General features: G+C 37.8%; 1 protein-coding gene across 2 annotated transcripts in view; it reads right to left on the reverse strand.

Moving 5' to 3' along the window:
* The window catches only part of GALNTL6 (polypeptide N-acetylgalactosaminyltransferase-like 6), a 1,244,620-nt gene that overhangs the window by 167,303 nt on the left and 1,060,801 nt on the right, over window positions 1-16,516 (reverse strand). The window lies entirely within an intron of this gene.

Here is a 16,516-nt window from a genome sequence, read left to right on the forward strand (position 1 = left end):
ATTTCATTTCAATATAATACATTTCATTATATTCTTTTTAGGCCTTCTCTGCCTTTCTAAGAAATATTAATTTTGATTAAATAGTAATTTTCAAGTATTCCACTCCTGCTAGGATGCATTCATGTAATAAGATAATTATAACTACTTGGTGGGCCCTGCCCTAAATGTTTTTGCAGTTCAAAGGTGTTCTTGTTTATTTATTTTTTGACTGCTCACTATGTGCTGGGCTAAAGGATAAGATCTATATCTAATTACCTTGATCAATCCTCACAACAACCCTGTGAACAACAAACATCCCTATGCACGGTTCGAGGAATCACGCAGAAGAGGTGGAATGTTGCCCAAGACTGAGGCTAGTGTGTGGTGAGGCTGGGCTAGGGCTCTTCACCACAACACTGTTTCTGTTTCAATGTTTGGAGGCGAAGAGAGATAACTACATACAAATGGATGTGAAACAGAGAACACCCTTATGCAGATCAAGCAAATTGATAAAAACACATAATTGATGTGACTGTTTTGAAAATTTTTTTGAAACAAAGGATATTTATAAATAACAGTACACCATTTTAAACGTTGATATACACAAAAAGATATGCATAACCATAGTAGACACTAATTTATTGATCAACTGAGAACTTAGTCTTGGTAATGCTTTATGAGCCACTTGGAGAACATAAACCTGAATCTGTCTTCAGTGTATTATATAATTCAAAGACTTTGCATGCTAAGATGGTACCTGATTTAGTTACTTCAGTCTAGGAATTTTTTGAAGATGTAGGCTTTATGCAGACGAAGAGATTGCAAGACTGGAAGAGGGATTTAGGTTTTTCCCTAGGAAAGTGGGCAGAATTCAGAAAATAATATAAAGAAACTCTCTCATGTAATTTTTTATTTTGTTTGTAATAAAAATCCAAGAATCATATGTGCCTTACTTTATCCCTCTCTCTAGCAGCCTGATCTTTTCCCATTTTTCACCCACTGAATTTCAGAGCGGAATTACAACTGAAGCTGCAACAAACGAGGATTGTAACATTTATCGGCTGCAGTTCCCCAAAGAAAACTTTACCCATTGTAAGCATTGCTTCTGCAAGTGTTAGTTATAAGTAGTCAGAAATTCTCAGTCTTATTTAATCTGAACTGCAAATAGAAAGGTCCCAAGTCATACAAATATATTCTTATTTGATTGTGTAAAACATGAGACAAAGTGCACCAAAACTTACGCCGTGCACAATGAATCCCAAAACTAGAACTACCATAGGTATGGTGTTAAAGATATTGGGCAAGAAAAATTCTAGGTTGGGTTTTTATTGCAAATTGTCAGAAACACAATAATCTTGTTTTCTTAATGAGTTTATAAAAAACCCATGCAGTGTATCTCAGGTTATTTTAGACATATAATAACATAAATTCAGATGAATCTCCTGTACCTTTATTGATGTTCCTACAAAGACCTAAATAAATTAGTATCTCCTGTCTTGATTGGTGTGAATGACAGGTAAGAAATAAACTTTTTATTTACTGTATTTATGTCTTTACTCATATTTGTCCATGAGTTTTAAAAACAGCTTAATTGTTGTGTAATTGACATACAATTGATTGCACATATTTTAAGTGTACAATTTGATAGATTTTGACTTGTGTGTATCTCCATGCAGCCGTCACTGAAAGTGGACCTATCTGTTATTTGTCAAAGTTTCCTCATGTCTCTTTGTAATCTCTTCTCATTTCCTTCCAACAGGCAATGACTGATCTGCTTTCTGTCACTGTAGATTAGTTTGCATTTTCTACAATTTTATATATATAGAATTATAAAGTATACTTTTTTGGGGGGTCTGGCTTCTTTCATTCAGTATAACTATTTTGAGATGCATCCATGCTGTAGCATGTATCAATTGTTCATTATTTTTAAATTGCAGAGTAGTATTCTATTTGTATGAATTTACCGCAATTGATTATCCATTCACCTGTTAATGGACGTTTGGGTTGTTCCCATTTTGGGATATTACAAATGAAGCTGCCATAAACTTTGTGTACTAATCTTTGTGTGGATACGTGCTTCCATTTCTCCTGGAAAAATTCCTCTAAGTGGAATAACTCGATCATGTAGTAGGTATGTCTAATCTTTCAAGAAACTGCCAAACTGTTTTCAAGAGTGGCTGTACCACTTTCTATTCCTGGAAGCAGTATTGAGTTCCATTTGCTTCATGTCCTCATCAATACTTGTTATGGTCAGTCTTGAAGTTTAGTCATGATAATAGGTGTATAGTGGTATCTTCTTTTGGTTTTATTTTGCATTTCCATAATTACTAATAATGTTAATGCGTTTGTATCATTTCTGTTTTTTCCTAGTAAGTCTGTCTAGAGGCTTATCAATTTTGTTACTCTGTTGAAAGAACTAACTTTTGGTTTCATTGATTTTTCTCTATCGTTTTTCTGTTTTATATTTCATTGATTTCTCTTTAGTCTTTATTATTTTAATTCTTCCACTTACTTTGGATTTAATGTGCTCTTCTTTCCTGGTTATTTAAGGTGGAAACTGAGATAACTGATTTGTGACTTTTTAAAAATATAGGTGTTTAGTGCTATAAATCTCTTCCTAACTATTGCTTTAGTAGACTACTACAAATATAAGAATATATCATGTTATTTTTTTCATTCAGTTCAAAATATTTTCTAATTTCTCTTTTATTTTTTGACATACAGGTTATATATAAGTATATAATTAGTTTCCGAATATTTGGGGAATTTTTTGGAGATCCTTTGGTTATTAATTTCCAATTTAATTCCATTGTGGTCAGAGAATATACTTGGTATGACTTGAATTCTTTTAAATTTATTGTGACATTTTAATGGCTTAGAATATGGTCTATCTTGGTAAATGTTCCATGTGTATTTGAAAAGGATGTGTATTCTATTCCTGTTGGATACAGTGTTCTATAAATATTTATTAGGTCAAGTTGGTTGATAGTGTTGTTCGAATCTCCTATATTCTTATTGATTTTACATCACCTTGATGTATCAATTACGGAAAGAGTGGTATTGAAATCTATGACTATATTCCGGATTTGTTTATTTCTTCCTGCTATTCTGTCAGTTTTTTGCATCATGTTTCTGTGGCTCTCTTAATAGGTGCATAAATGTTCAGGCTTTTTTTGTTGTTGTTGTTCTTGATGAATTAACTTTATTATCGCTATGAAATGACTTTTATTATCCCTAATAATATTCTTCACTCTGTCATCTATTTTGTCTTGATATTATTGTAGTCACTCCAGCTTTATTTGGATTTGCGTTATCTAAATACTAGTATTTATAACTTTTTCTATTTTTTTACTTTTAAACTCTTTGTGTCTTTACGCTTAAAATAGTTTTCTTATGGGTAACATATACTTGCATCTTGCATTTCAACTGTGTTATTTAGATCACTTACTTTCAATATGATTATTCATGTGTTTAGGTTGAAATCTATAATCTTCCTCTTTCTCTTCTATTTGTCTCATCTGTTGTTTTCTTTCCCCTTTTTTTGTCTTCCTTTTGATTAACTGAATATTTTTCATAATTTCATTTATTATCCTTTTGACATAACAGTACTCCTTGTTTCTTCATTTTAAGTGGTTTCTTTGTTATTGTAATGGTTTATGGCATATATCTTTCTTTTATTACAGTTTATGTTCCAGTGGTATTATGTCACCACACATATATTATAAAAAGCTATTGAGAGTATGGCTGCATTTCTCTTCCCCCAGTCTATGTCTTTGTTATCATACATTTTACTTTTACACATGTTTTAAATCCCCATGTTGTATTATTATTATTTTTGTTTAATTGGCCAATTACCTTTTAAAAAGGTTTAAATGATATTTTATTATGAGCACCATTTTATATAGATGAAATTATATTATGAACACCTTTTTTGTATTCTGTTGGAAATAAGTGGCTCTAAGGAAAATTTAAATTGTGGCGTATTATGCACAACTGAGTTTGTGGATTAAAATTCATACTCCACCACCAAAATAGGAGTTAACTATTATGCAGTGTTGTACTGAAGTTAACAAGGATGACTGTTTCCTTCATACATTAAAGATAAAAGATTTTAGTGTGTCACACTGTTTTTTCATTAGAGGAAATGAAAAAGAGTAGTTTATTATTTTGAGCATGTTTTTCCAGTCTTTTGCTTTAAATATAATATTAATTACTTGAAACTTTAGCTATGGGCTCCATTGCCTACAATCTCTCACTTGTTTATTTTCACATTGTTTGTTTTCTTGCAAAATATTCTTGCTATTTTTGTTTCCCTGAAAGTGTTAACACATTGCAAGTGTGTTCTAATGTAGCTCTGTGTCCATGTAAATTTTAACATATTAATGTACTTTATGAATATTGCTCACAATATCACAAATCAGGCTTTGAGTTTTGCTACTAATACAAACCTGTTATCCATGAGATGCCTTTTAAAATTAATGTGATCATGAAGCAACATGTTCTTACCGAAGATTTTTTATTCTACAGGCCATAGAAATACATGACTTTTCTGAATATTTAGTAGAAATCAATTTTCTATTTTATGTTAAGTCTGTTAAATAAGGTAATAAATATGCTTTCCTTTTTAGTTATGGTAGACTAATTTACTTTTCTATAACAATTTTTATATTCTAAACTTAGCTAAATTTTAAATTAATCAGGCTATACAGTAAAGTGTGCTAACACCATTCTTTATTCGGTATCAGCAAGAAACTCTTTATGTTTTCATCTGTGAATGCATTTTTCAAAGTGTGTAGTTGGTCATCTTCTCTAAACCAAGATACAGTACTTAATGCTTGTAGCCTTGAGCGACTTTCCTATAGCATTCTAAGGAGTTGCTGATCTTCCGAATATTCTCTATTTCACATATTGACTATTTATGCCATAAATGAAAAAAATGGTGGAGTTTAATCGAAAAAAATTCTCTGGGCTGCGCGCAGTGGCTCAAGCCTGTGGTCCCAGCACTTTGGGAGGCCAAGACGGGCGGATCACGAGGTCAGGAGATCCAGACCATCCTGGCTAACACGGTGAAACCCCGTCTCTACTAAAAAATACAAAAAACTAGCCGGGCGAGGTGGCGGCGCCTGTAGTCCCAGCTACTCGGGAGGCTGAGGCAGGAGAACGGTGGGAATCTGGGAGGCGGGGCTTGCAGTGAGCTGAGATCCGGCCACTGCACTCCAGCCTGGGGGACAGAGCGAGACTCCGTCTCAAAAACAAAAAACAAAAAAAAAAAATTCTCTGGCTTATTTTTGCCTACTTTCTCACATTTTTAGACAACATTATTTCAAGTTTTAATGCATCTTGTATAATCTTTGGGGATCAGGATAATAAAAAAAGACATTATATGGAAAGATAAACATACATAAATAAACTTATTTAAAACAATTACTTACTATTAAAACTTAGGTTCAGTAAACTAAAGGAGACTGCCAATTTGACCTCTTAGAAAATTAACTGGCTCACAATTTCCATTCATTTCAATGGCCACAGTCAGCATTCCGGACATGTGGCTTGCAATGTGAATTTGATCAGCAATGAAATGGCACAGTTTCCCTCAGGACTCAGTCAAGCCAAGTCTATAAGCATAAAGATGAACCACATAATTTTCAATTATATAACCAGAAATATTTAGTTGGCCCACGACTCAGAACACTGGCAGCTAAAATATGATTATTTTCAACTAGAATTCAATTGTGGAGTAAAATGACATTTCAGGTTAAAACACTGTTTTTGAACACTTTGTCCTTTGAAGTATGAAAGCATTGCTTAAATTAGAATTTTGAAAAGAGTGACTAAATAACTACAGAGACATTCATTTGTATAATTTATCTTTAAAAATTACCGTTTTTGTATCATTTGTTTACTTTTTATGGTGTCACGAGGTTCTATGGGGATGAGAGAGGACTGTTGTTCTGGTATATGCAAGGAGATGGTCACTCTAGGGGCTCCTGGGCTGGGAGAAAGGTGGCCTCTCTGGAAGGCTAGGATGCAGAAGTGGAGGAAAAAATGGATTCCAATCATAGAAGGCTGTGCTTCCTCCTGACTCATCCATCTTGGAACGACAGATGTATAATGGGAAAAATGGCTCCGATAGCATGGGAACTGAACCAATTGTGTAAGTGAAGAGGTTTCCCACTGAGTGCCCAGGCCTGTGCCCGGAGACAGCAGTGTTGAGTAAACCAAGGGCTACTCTCTGCTCCATGGACTCTGAGGAAGTATTGAATAAATGAATGATTTATGTCTTAGCAGCATTTCACTTCTTACTTCTTCCACTAGACTGCACCAAACTGCTGGAATTTTTATTTTTTTTTAACAATAATAAGTGGCAACAACAGCAAAAATAGCAACAAACAGAGGTTTTCTGCTTTTCTCTCTGAGAAACAATAGTTAACTTGGATTGTATCCCAGGAATGAGGGGTTCTTTGACTTACCAGTAGAGGACAGACTCCCGAAGTAACAGCATTAATAAGATGGGGATCTCAGATTTGTTACATCTGAACTAAATGGAATGCGACTCTATGTTAGATGGTAAGAATAATGGTCCCAATGAATTGTGGTTTCTGTGTCCACGCCCTTGTGTGGTACACTCCTACACTGACTGGCTTGGCCAGGTGACTTGGTGTAGCCAACATCAACGAATGTGGTGCAAGCACAGGTCTTATGCACTGAGGCTTGCACCCCTTCTTACTACTTCAGGAAGCCTGTTGGAGACACGTGGCCCAGATGACAATCAGCACCAACTACCATGTATGCAAGTGAGATGGTCTTAGATCACCCAGCTCCAGCTGAACCACCAGATGCCCAGCACCCCATGAAAGACCCCAGGTACAGGGCGACCAACTGTCCTGGTTTGCTTGAGACTGATGAGTCTCCCCAGATGCTGAACTTTTAGTTTTAGTGCTAAAACTGGGAAAATCCCAGGCAAACAAGATAAATTGTTCACCCTATTTAAGAGACCAACAGAACAACCATTTAGTCAAGCTTTGTCTGAATTTCTGACCCTAAGAACGGTGAACCAACAAAATGGTTGCTGTTTGAAGACACTGAGTTCTGGGACGGTTTGTGGTATACCCATAGATGGCAGATAACAGACCTCATTTTGAGATTCGAGCTCTTAAAGGAAGATGTATTAGCATTTCCATTATATTACTGACAGATGAAAACAGCTCTTGATAGAGACAGGCTTTTGGGTAGTTTCTTTATTTCTAAAGTCTCTCTGAAATAGGCTCATTGTTTTGGGGTCATTTTGAAAAGTTATCTGCACTCATATGCTAGGGTATATTGCAATGCATAACTGGATTTACTGGATTTCAGAGCTTCTGAAAATGAAAGTGGAAGCTGCTCCTTAAAAATAAAAAAAGCTCCCTGTTTTCCTAGATTTACAAATGTAAATGCAAATGTTTAGAAAAGAGTTAGTAGAAAAGGAATAAGGCCAACTAGTTATCCAAAAGCAGGTGGCAGAATTATGACTTCTCAGCTTTTTGGATAAGATGAGGAAGAAAACAAAATTATAAATCATGGTACAAATTTTGTGCTATTTTGTACCATGATTTATAATTCTGTTTTTATCACACACATAATGACATATCATACTGTTATGGTTTAAAAGGTTTTATGAGATTGAATACGCTTTTTGCTGCTTACTTCATATGTAGAATAGTAGACTCCTCTGTGAAAGGATATAAAGACTTGATGGAAATCTTGTGTATGTCAGTACCAATTATATAAGGCATTAAACCAAACTATAGCCATAAATATTGCGTGAGGGCCTCGGTTTGATGTTTCAATTAAGCTGTTGGTTCTGAAGTGGCTCAGAATATTGCTGCCTCCATATCTTCAGTGGTTGGCACTGATCTTTATATGAGATGAAATTGAAAACTGTGGATGCCTCTAAAGGACTACATCAACAATGTTAGTGGGTTCAGGAGGTAAATAGATAAGATGCTGTAAAGATTTTTTCAGCCTTAGTCTTCTCTTATGTGACCAAGATGCTTTGTCCCTCAGTTACTTTTATGTGGTCAAAAATGTTTGTGTGTGTGTGTGTGTGTGTGTTTATGTATGAGCAAAGGGAGGCTCTAACAACAATGGAGGGTTCCAAAATTCCCTTCCTTGTTCCTACAGTGAGTGATAGATGGCTTCGCCTGATGGATAGAGCTGATCTTTCCTGCTGTTCAGTGGGTGGATGGTAAACACTCTGCTGGGGTCACCCACACTCCACTCCTAAAAATGGCAGAACACATCTTGTCTCCTTTGAAGAAATCTCCTCAAAGGTGTCTGGGGACATACAAAGTGGAAATATGATGGCTTATTTTCTTAAGTCATTTCCTGTCCATTTCTCTCTGAGGAATGAGAAGGATTGGAACCTTGGCTTAAAGTATAGATTTGGGTTTCTTTTTGTATGCCAAAATTATGCCTCTAGTCTAATTATCCAGCAATTCTTATTGGATTCATTCATTTCTAATTTCTAGGTGACCTTAGATTCACATTACATAATAGGATAATGACCTTGGTAATGTTTCAATTATTAATCATTTTCTTATGCAATCTCAGTGCAAACTCATCCTGCCTGAGAGGAGAAGTGAGGTCACATTAACACTAATAGCCAGATGACAAGGGTCTTTGGGTCCATCTGTGTGATAGTGCTTCAGCGTTTTGCCCATTGGATTCTCCTGGTTTTCTGAGAGGCCCCAGGGATGTGACCATATCCTCAGAAACAAGTCTGCTTGTGCTTTTCTCCTCTGGCCCATGAAGTCACCTTGCTATGGTGCCTGTTGCCAGCCCCCTCCAGCTTGTAGCTGCTCTGCCAGCCGCGGTTAGACCCCGCTGCTCATCCCCTGGAGTGGCCTTTCTGGGGAAGGTCGCCCTGGGACCTAAGCCTAGAGCTGTGTGTCCTGTCCTAGCTTGAGCGCTAAAGCCACACTGCGAATACCCCGAGCTTCACAAAGTCTTCTGTCAAAACAACTCTTTCTCTTTTGGAATTCACCTTGCTCTCCACAGGGGCCACCATGCAGTCTCTCAGGCCAGACGGGAGCAGATGCCATCGTGTCACCTTGAGGTTCCCCTTATTGTCTTTGCTCCTCTCCCAGCTTCCCAAATGCTTCTGTAATTCTTTAGCTTAAAAAAACTGCCAACCGCACACCTAGCGACACATGTAAATAGATGCCCCAGGGTGTCACCAGCTCACCAGCACTGTCAGTCTCTGAATCCCAGTTTGGGCTTAGCAAAGCTACCTAGCTTCTCTTACATAAAACATAGATTAGATCTCATAACATTATCAGGATGGAACTCTGAAACCCTCCTGTTTCCCACCTTATTTGTCCTCCAACATGACCTTTGCCCTTTTCTAAATCCAGAATTTGGTACGGAGGGGTACCTGAGACACCGACACAATGCTGATGAGTGCACACTACTGGGCTTTAGCTTCCGCATCCCGTCTTAATTCTAGTCTATCTGTTTCCACATTCCCTTACACTCTCCAACTAACACTGGAAGGATCCTTTCCCATTGCTCTCCCCTCTTTAGTCCAGGCTCTTATCTCTCCCATAAACACCAACATCAAAATGTGATGTGAAATGGCAGAGCAAATCACTGACTTCATCTGTATTGGAGAATGTTAAAAACTGAAAGTACCCAGCGTAGAGTGGAGAGCCTTTCTTGTAGGATACAAATATAACTTTTCATTCATGGAATAAATGCTTGTTATTAAAATCCAAGCATGCTTGAAACTGCAGGAAAGCTTGTTTTATGCTTCATTTATTTAATACACGTTTGACAGTTTCTTCTTATGAAAACATTACTCCTTCATCTTAGTAAGGAAGGCAAAATATGCTTTTTCTCTACAGCACTGATTGCAACTCAAAGGCAATTTTGGTCTCATTTCCTGACACTTTATATCAAGCAAAAATTTACTGCATGTGGCATGGATTTTTCAATACCTCTGATCAGCCCTTTATCTTTTAATAAATTTATACTGTACATTTACATCCTGCTTAATGACCTTAATTTCTTAAAAACAAAACAACAACAAAAAAACAGGACCTGAGGAAGAGAATTCTTAAGCAAAAAGTCTATAACTATAACTTATCAAAAGTCTGGAAAAAAGCATCACCTTATTTGCCCCTCTAGGTCAAGCCTATCCACAAAGAAGTTTCATCTAACTCTGACAGGAGGGAAAAACAGCGCCCTTGTTATGTTCTGTTTCTACCTGTCTCCCTCACGATCTATGGCAGCTTTGAAACATGTTCACAAAATGTTAAACCTTTTCCCATTGAGAAGTGGGGTCTGTGTCCCTCCTTTTGAATCTGGGTGTGATTGTGGGTGCTCTGACCCATGGAGGATGGCAGACTTGACCCCCTATGACTACCGAGGTGCTTTATGAAAGACCATGTAGCTCCTGTCTTGTTTGTTGGAACATTTGATCTTGTAGCTCTGAGTTATCGTGAGAGAATTCAGCCTACATGGAAGCCACCAGGCTAGGAGGAAGCACTGAATGTTGAGAGTCTTTGTAACACATTAAGTAGCATGGTTTTGATTGGGAACTTCCAGTTGTTATTCTTTCCTCCATCGTGGAGACTGGTGGAAGGGTCTTTCCTTGCATAAATGCAAACACAAAATTTTGTATAAAGATTCAAGGGAATTATAGATGCTCCTGGAAGGCCAATCCAACAAAGCTTATGAATCTGGGGTTAATAATTTTAGCCAGTATGTGACTGGGTACCACTGAATAATTTTAATGAGAATAATACATGCAGGTTTCTGTTTTGATTGGAGTACTTGGATGGCATAGGGAGGGTGAGTTTGAGAGTGACAACACCAGAGCAGAGAGCCCCATTGGGAGGTAATGGCAGTCCAGGAGAGATGAGGCACTTTTGCTAGTGCTGTGGAAACAAATATAAATAGGATGAATATTTAAAAGGTAAAATTGGCAGGATATGGTGATTGACGGGAGAGGTGGGGTGGCATAGGCCTGTAACTAGTTAAGAAAAGAGGATATGCAGGTGTAACAGAAACAGAGAAGATCAAGCTAACATTACAGCTTTGGGTCAGAAAGTAAGATCTGCCTACAAAGAAGTGAAATTTCTTTTCTGGTTTGACTCTTAAGCGGACTCCAAAAGAAATCTGGGAAAATGAGTTCCGAAAGTGTTTCCTGTAGTTACTCTTCGGAACAATCTCCTGAGGCTAAACAATGTGCTATTCTTTTTTGAAGGATAATTTATTTGGATGGATATTTCTGCATTTTTCTTTATTTAAAGTCTCACTACATTGTAGTGCATCTTGCATTTTTAGGATAAGATATTTACATTAAAACTCAAGCATGCTGATTTAGAAATCACATTAAAATAGAAATGCTTAAAATAATTGAGATGAACAGAAGGTAATTAGAATAAACTTCTACTAATTTGTCCTAATTGAGGGGAAGGGCAGTCAAAATTCATCAAAATCAGAAGTACAGGATGCTGTTTTCATTCACATTTTTATCCTAAAAATAATCTGAAGAAAAAAAATAGTTTCTCCCCCCCATCACATAATTGCTTCCTATTTCTGTTCTGCAAATTAGCATGAAGGATACATGTAATCAAAACTCTACTTCTTATGACCACTGTGGACACAAATCAGTGTCGTTATAGCAGAAATGAATCCCCAAATATCTCTGTATCTTTTTGTTTAGAATATACTAAACTTGCTGGGCGCAGTGGCTCATGCCTGTAATCCCAGCACTTTGAGGGCTGAGGAGGGCGAATCATCTGAGGTCAGGAGTTTGAGACCAGCCTGACCAACATGGTAAAACCCCGTGTCTACTAAAAATACAGTATTAGCCGGGTGTGGTGGTGTGTGCCTGTACTCCTAGCCACTCGGGAGGCTGAGGTGGGATAATCGCTTGAATCCGGGAGGTGGAGTTTGTGGTGAGCCAAGATCGCGCCATCGCGCTCCAGCCTGGGTGAAAGAGCGAAGCTCTGTCTAAAAAAAACAAAACAAAACAAAAACCAAAAACAAACAAACAAAAAACTATACTAAACTTTACCAGTCTCTCCTAACTGACCATTGAGAAACAATTGTACCATTTGCCTTAAAGGACAATTTTGAGTGTTATTTCTCAACTTTTACATATACAATACAACACACACACACTCACATGCACACACACACACACACCTAGAGTCAGAGACTATAGATCCTACTATTCCCTCTGTTGGGCTAAAAAGTGTGACTGTGAAGCCTGGAACACGCACGCCTAAAGTATGGAAAAAGAATGAAGGAAAAGTAGATCAGTATAGCCACATCTAAAGAGCCTGTTTGCTGGGTCCATTTCCTGCTTGGGAAGACTGAGACACAGGAGGGCATGTAACCCTGTTTCTGTCGGGGCACATTCATCACTCACAATGGAGTTTCTGAAACCAGGTAAGAATGTGTTGAACTTGTGGGGAGGCCAGTTTGAATGTTCAACAACCTGGAGGAAATAAAATAAAAGCTTTATTTTCATCTTTATTATCTCCAGAGGAAGGGACAAAAAGGAGTTGTTTTAGAAGGCCTGGCCCTTGGCATGGCTTAGGACCAGAGGTAATTAGGGTATGGAGCAGAAACTCTGAGAAGAGAGAGAGGCAAAGCCTTCCCCCGATACCCTCTTATTTATTTATTTATTTATTTATTTATTTATTTATTTATTGGCATTTGTAGTTGTAGCCTCCCCACTCTGTGAGCCAGCAGATGAAACACTCTGGGTCTGAACAAAACATGTTTGTAAATCATTTGTAAGAATATCCACATTTAATGTCAATATGAAACTGTACCCTCAATTGTCCTTGTCTCTTTCCAACTTATTTTTAGTGGGTCCAGAGAATACCATACAAGTTTACATGGAATATACTCCATGACACTTTCTGAGTAAGTACTTTCTTTTTTTAATCCTGGTCACATTTCTCTAATAATCCTGAGATGAATTTATCATGTGCTTGTAATGTCGTTAAAGATTTATCATCAGTAAACCAGGTGTCTCTGTCATAGGCTGGTCTGAACTGTTCAACTATCTCCAAATCAGAGCAGGATCTGCTTTGCTTTGTAGCTCACACTGCCCTATAACCTGTTCTGTTGCAGCTGAAAGTTTTGAGGAGCAAACTTTTCATTTCATATCAAACCTATAAAACTATTCCTCATAACAGGGACCAAAGAGAGAAATGAACACAGGCCCTGGGCCAAAGCAAAAGGCTATTACCTGAAATAGTCTTGTGTTGTAAAATACAGAAGAAATGGATTCTTTGCCCTGACGTCATAAAAAAATACTTTACAATTTTAAACCCACCAATAACAAAAATATGTACAATTACAGCAGTAAAAGGACAATATAGAAATTTGCTCAGGCTGGACGTGGTGATTTAAGCCTGTAATACTGGTGGTTTGGGAGGCTGAGGGAGGAGCATTACTTGAGGCCAGGCTTTCAAAATCAGTCTGGGCAACATACTAAGACCCATCTTTAAAAACAAATAAAAAATTTAAAAAATTAAACAATAAATTTGTTCAAATGGTAGGCTCTTTTTGACTCCTAGGATCTTTATGATCCTTAAATGTTCTTGTGGTTCCCAGGAAAAATATTTAGGGGTACTCTGGAATTTCTATCTTTTACAAACACCTGATGATGATGATAATGATGATGACAGTAAAGGTCACCTGGACCCATGGATTTCGGAGCAAATACCAGGGTGTGTGGACTGAGGGAAAAGAAGAAGGGAATTAGGAAATGAAAGAAGTGAAGAACAATCCACTCTGTGTCATGAGTGGGCTATGTCATATCTTTGTCTATTTGGATGAGTCTTTCCAGAGCCTAAGAAGGGGTGACTAACACATGCGAATGTATTAATTAGTTTATGCAGGGATCGATTTCTCCATTTCTAGAGTAGAGGGTAGAATCCACTTCATGGCAACCAGACAGAATGAGGTGGAGGAGGGAATTGTTCCCAGAGAGAAATCAGGGCGTGGGTACCAGAAGATGGTAAAGTGATGCAGGTTGGCATCTAAGTGGAAATATACTATAGTCTTTTCTCACAAGTAATTCTACTTAGATAACATTGGAAATAGTTTCACATTATGTTGAGAGTGAGTGTTAAGGACTGAACATAGAATACTGGTTAGGAGCCTAGACTTGGGAACCAGACTGATGTGGGGATGGAAAAGCCCACTCCCCTTTTCTCATGGAGAAATCCCACCTCTACATGCACTTTATGCTTCAGATCTTTCTGAATCAGGTCATGCCCTTCTTGGCCCCTTTCCTTTTTCTGTCTTTTTCTCCAGCTCTCTTGTAGATCTTTCCTGATGCACACTCATCCAAGAAACCAAATATATCCAAATCTGTGTCTCAAGCTGTGCTTTCAGACAACTCCACCTATGTCAGTTTCCTTACTGTTTATTATTTATTTTGGGAATTTATATTAGGTAGATTTGATTTATATTCATCATTTTAAGCTTGCCTTCTTAAATATTTTGTATTTTAAACTTACTAGTGGCCAGAAATTATTTGCAGTAGAATTCTTCTGTCCCCTTGACTGAATACAATTTTCTTATCCACACTTTCTACTTTTTAAAGACAGGTCTATGCCTTACAGCATAGAACATTCTCAAATACACCAAAGAAATCAATTATTTGGAATTAGATCTAGTATTTAATGTCTGCACAATTAGTGGAATGCCAGGATATAACTACACATTAGCAGGTCGTCATGGAGCTTGTCAGTCTGATAGATTGTGGTGTGCTGAGAGGTAATGGCCAGAACAAATTTTAGAAGGAAGGATTGTGTTCCTCAGTTCATTTGTTCAGTGCCCTCCAGTTCCAGGATTAAAAATAGGAAGGAAAAGCAAAAAGGAAAAAGTGCTCAGTATTTTAGATTTGTGCGGTACTCCATGAATGGCCTTCTATATACAATTTCATCTGATGCTTAGACCAGTGGTGAAGTACAGAGTTGTTCTCATATGGGAATTGGGTCCCACAGGTGCCCAGCACAAGGTGCTTCCATTAGAAGTTTCAGAGACAGGTCCTAATGCAGATCGGCTAATTCCCAGCTTGGTGCTCCTGTTATATTCCACCAGTGAAATAGCTAGATAAATTTACATTTCTATTTGCCCTAGTAATTCTTGGAATTTATAGAGCTTGCAAAGATCCACTGGTGCTTTGTTCTGAAGTACAATAGTATGCATCTTAAAAACAGGTTTTCTCTGTTATAAAAACGCAGACAATTAACATTTCAACTGCCTGCATTCTTTCTTCTTAGGAGATTTTTATATCATATATTCATATCCTTTTTAATCTCCCTACATTTTTTAATGGTTTCCTCTTTCCTAGCTCCCAAAGATGCTGAGAAGATAAAGTGTGAAAAAGGATCTTCCATGTGCTTTGACCTACTTGGAGGCAGGGTCTCCATTTAAGCTGGTGGTATTAACTCTAAGAACCTGTGATTATTGCATAGTGTTGTGATGGACTTTGCAGGATTTGAATCATTTGTCTATATTTATGCATCCCTGCAGGCATTGTAAATTGCAGCCACCAGGTCACCCCTGGCTTCTAAATATTCAGTTTTGGCTGTAAATAGAATAGAAAACTGCATGTAGCTCATTCTATTCACTGCTGTGTTCTGGTAATACAAAAATAGAGCCCAAAGGATCCTCTTCTGGACTTTGTAACATGACGTTTATTAGCATACCCTTGGGGTACTAAATATGCAGAGTATGTGTGGAAGAGAGGACTCTCCTCTTAGTTCTGCCGTGCATCAATTTATCTTAAGCACTGGCTGAACTTAACTGTGTGTTTCAGGTGTTCTTACTCTGCTGCCACTCCAATTGGATGGTTCAGATAACCATATTCCGAAGGTATGCTTTCCTCCCTGTGTGGTCATAATGTTCTCTGCTCCCTACAGCTGAAAAAGAGAAAGCCATTCATTTTGCTGAATGTCGTGGGTCACAGGTATACCCGCCTGTGCTACAAAGATAGGGAAGTCTGGCCATGTGACGAAGCCTGATATTGTCTGGAGAATTAAAACTTCGCTGTTGGCCTTAGTGGCGAAGAACATGAGGTGCTCAGAAAGCATTGTGTGTCTTCGTCTCCTTTGCCCTCACTCACCACATTGTACAGGTGATGTAGGCTGAGATTTACGTGGACAAATCAGCAACACCAGGAAGATTTCACTGTATTGCTGTTTAGGAAGCCCATTTTCCTGCTCTCATGTTTCTTCCTGCCACCATGCTCCTATGCCCTGATGCAGAAGGATAGAGACTTCTTCTTGCTCTGGAGACCTGCCAGCCCTCTTCAGTTTTCTGTCTTCGGATGTACCACCTCTGTCCTCTAAAACCACAAACACCTACTTAGCGTCTACTAAGTGATATCAGGAAGTGCACCCCATAGTAGACTCGTCACTTTATAGCACCGGTGGCAGACATATTCATTACAATATAACTATAAGTAGGGGGGATGTTATACGCTTCTTGTCCTGGGCAGTCCTGGTTTATGCTTATTGTA

Source organism: Colobus angolensis, unplaced genomic scaffold (assembly GCF_000951035.1).
Source record: "Colobus angolensis palliatus isolate OR3802 unplaced genomic scaffold, Cang.pa_1.0 Scaffold5, whole genome shotgun sequence".
Lineage (NCBI taxonomy): Eukaryota > Metazoa > Chordata > Mammalia > Primates > Cercopithecidae > Colobus > Colobus angolensis.